The sequence below is a fragment of the Rattus norvegicus genome, chromosome 5 (genome assembly GCF_021556685.1).
Source record: "Rattus norvegicus strain SHRSP/BbbUtx chromosome 5, alternate assembly SHRSP_T2T, whole genome shotgun sequence".
Classification (NCBI taxonomy): Eukaryota; Metazoa; Chordata; class Mammalia; order Rodentia; family Muridae; genus Rattus; species Rattus norvegicus.
In genome coordinates this window covers 110,381,679-110,385,564 of record NC_141538.1, presented here as the reverse complement: position 1 = coordinate 110,385,564, position 3,886 = coordinate 110,381,679, and positions in this window count along the sequence as shown.

Below are 3,886 nucleotides of genomic sequence, written 5' to 3'. Positions count from 1 at the left end.
TATTAAGGGGACATCTGAGTCCTTTTCATGTACTCAAGTTTGTCTTGTGGAATTTTAAGCATCCTCAAAGGAAATGGGCTGGGGCACAGCCTGTCACATTTCTCTCTCACCTCAACTGCTGATAAATTCAGTAGTCCCTCCTAACTCCATGCACACAGAATGTTAGCTCCATTGCTTGGGATGGGAGATCTGCGAGATATGAGGACAACAAGCATGTGCATTGGGCCAAGCACATAAATAACTGTCTGATCACTGGTCCATGATGTGAACATGACGTTCCTTTTTCTCATCTGAAATTCCTTGAAATTATGCATTACTCTCCTGCCCACAACTTCATCACAGTGTGAAACAACCTAACTGGAAAAGAGAGTCTGGTAATAATCACACACTCTGAGGCCAGTGGCTCTGCCGTGAAGGTAGTGTGAAATATGTTGATAGTGAGGACGAGTTTCTGAGCTGTGAAGTTAATTTTTAATAATATTTCAAGTTAAATGGCCACAGACTTCTTGTCCCTCCAGGCTCTGTTTCATCTGCAAACAACAGTGAAGCCTTTTGTCTAGTCAAATAAATATTTAAATTTCACTTACTGTGTATGAGTTGGTGTCAAGTCCATAAGCACAGTTAATGTGAGTTTCAGAGTGTATCTCCCAGCTACCAGACTGTGAACTTCATACACACCATCACATATGAGGAGACTCCCTTCCAGCGAAGTTACATAACTCATACCAGTAACAATATGGGCAGGAAGTGGTACCAGAATTTGAACTTAGAGGACCTAACTTCATGACTAGCACATTTCTGAAGCAACCATGACAACAAAAACAGTATAACTAGGTTTACATTTGTCAGACATAGAGAAAATTAAAGAATCAATCCATCTCAAAAGGCTTAAATTACCTATTCCTTTTTCTACCTCACATTTTCTACAGTAATAGATATCTAGTTTGCCATTTGATGACCAGAAATGCACTCTAATTTCTATGTGTCTTAGGTATGACTGCTAGAACATGAACAACAATGCGCATCACATACAGAAGTTCTAAGATCAGAGGAAATAATATCTTTATTCCAGAAATGAAAGGTCAACTGAAGGAGTGAAGGCAGTGTGTCAAAGAAACCTTGAAACTCCCTTCAGTGTACTCCAATAACATTGTATGCCATTTTGGATATCCAAATGCAGACAATCTTAATTGCTTCAGTTTTCGTATGTCTGAGTTTTCCTATTCATTCAATTTTATTTATAACTCCAAAGTTAATCATTCTTGTTCAATAGCAGATATAAGCACATCAGAAAATATTTGAGTTGTCTAATATATAAGCTCCTAGGTAAGGACGGACCATCATTGTAATTTTTTCTGCCGTGATTTTCACATTTTTGTTGTAGCATTTACTGTTTAAATGAAATGGAAGCTTAAATGAAGTACAATATTCCTGGGTATAAGAAATCTGTGATGCTCCTGATGTTTATGTGAGAATTATATGAGCTTTGATCAGCCATGAGTTTGAGGATCTGCCGGTGATAATTTCAATGTTAATAAGAGTAATGGTGGTGGTGTCTGTGGAGATAATTCTATGAACAAGTGATTTTGGTGAGGAAGACTGAGGACCCAAGTTTGGGTCTTCAATAACCACATAAGAGTCAGAGACAAGAAAATTACAAGGGGCTCACTAAGCAGTCAGTCTCTAAAAACAGTGGGGTTCAGGTTCAGAGAGAAACCTTGGTCCCAAAAAATGGTGGACATGATATAGGATGACAGCTGATACCAAGCTCTGGCCTTCACACAGGCACACTCAGAGCCAAGGACACCCATGGCTTGCACACCTGTGGTCTGCAGACAAACATACTCACAGAGAACACCTATGGCCTGCATGCCTATGGCCTACAGACAAGCACACTCACAGAGAAGAACACCTATGGCCTGCATACCTATGGCCTGCAGACAAGCACACTCACAGAGGAGCACACCTACACCCTGCACACCTATGGCCTTCACACAATGCACACGCACAGATGAGCACACCTATGTTCTGACCACCTATGTCCTGCAAACAAGCAGACTCACAGAGGAGCACACCTGTGCCCTTCACTGTGATGGCCCGCATACCTATGCTCGGCACACCTAAGTCCTACAGACAAGTACAGTCATAGATGAGCACAGCTATGTTCTATACACCTGTGTCCTGTAGACAAGCACACTCACAGAAGAGCATATCTACTCACCCATCGGTCCTCAACCCACACACACAATATACATTCTTCTCACACATCACATTAAAAAAATGAAAACAATGTTAATGAATCATCAATAGAAATGAATATAGGTTCTCCATAAACGTAACTATGTATAAAGCAAGATTATTTATTAATCATTAAATTAATAGGTTGTAACCAGAGACTCAGAGAAATCCACTGAACTCTATGAGTATTCTCTAACTCAATATTCGTAGGTATATTGCCTAAGAAAAATCTAATAGGAATAATGGGATAAAATATTACAATAGTGACATAATATAGCCTGATAAATAAAATACACAGCTATAAATCCATGAAATGTAATCCATTGAACATTTAAAGGGAAGGCTACTTTATTCCTTACTCTCAGTTGCTCATTAGTGGAAAGCATGGGCTGCTCTTTATGATACAATAAGAATGAGATCATGCCTGTGATCATCCTACAAAATTGCATGGTGAAATGTAAGTTGAGCTAGAAAGTCTTAAAATTATGATGGCAACAGGAGAATTCAAGAAAGTGGCCCTATCTGAATCACTCTGCAGTTGGAGCAAACATATTTGGACATAGCAATACCAAAATGTGGCCTGAGGAGGATGGAGGCACTTTACTACTTGAACAACTGTATGACCGTATGTCTGCACTACAGTTGCTTGAGCTCCTTGTGTGTAGGAAATTAAAATGTCTGGAGAAATCAGTTACCAACTTTCAAATTCTTCATAAAAAGTGGGTGTTTACACTATACTTCTAAATGTGCTTTAAATTTGAGAGGTTTTCAAAAATAAACCATTTTGCAATAGAATGCAAATGCTTTCATCTCTAAATCATCAAATTATATATTATATTCTGTTTATATGTGAATTTTATAGCAATTAAGTTGTTAACGTATATGCCTATTGGTTTAGATTTTAAAAGGTACATGCCATGCTTTCTACATCAAAAGAATAAAATAGGCTGGCATTATCCACATGCCTTCAATGGTAAGTCAGGAGTTTTCTGTCACGATGAATACTATGCAAATCTGTAAAGTTGGTATAATTATGTTAATTGTCATCCTGAAAATTTTTGTAATAAACCTAGTAATATAGGGCATTGACTAATGGTCCATGACCCCTCAATTTCTTGAGGTCATTTCTGAAACATTATTTTCTCCTTTAAATTTCTTGTCTTACTGTTTTTCTATATCATACTTCCTTGGTTCCCCTCAAAGGAAGTTTCATATAGGTACTCCTACATATACCGGTGCTTAGTGACATAGGAGGCTGTCTTAGGGTTTTAACTGCTGTAAACAAACACCATGACAATGGCAAATATAAAAGACAGCATTTAATTGGGGTTGGCTTACAGGTTCAGAGGTTCAATCCATTATCATCAAGGTGGGAGCATAATAGCATCTAGGCCGACACAGTTCAGGAGAAGCTGAAAGTTCTTTGTCTTCATCTGAAGACTACTGGCAGAATACTGGCTTCCAGGCAGCTAGGATGAGGGTCTTAAAGCCCACATCCAGTAACATGCCTACTCCAACAAGGCCACGCCTACTCTAACAGAGCTGTCCTTTGAAAGAGTTCCACCCCCTATGGTGAGCATAGACAAACCATAACAGAGGAATTCAGTGACCCCAGATACAAACCTTCAGATAGCAACCCCTAAAGCTT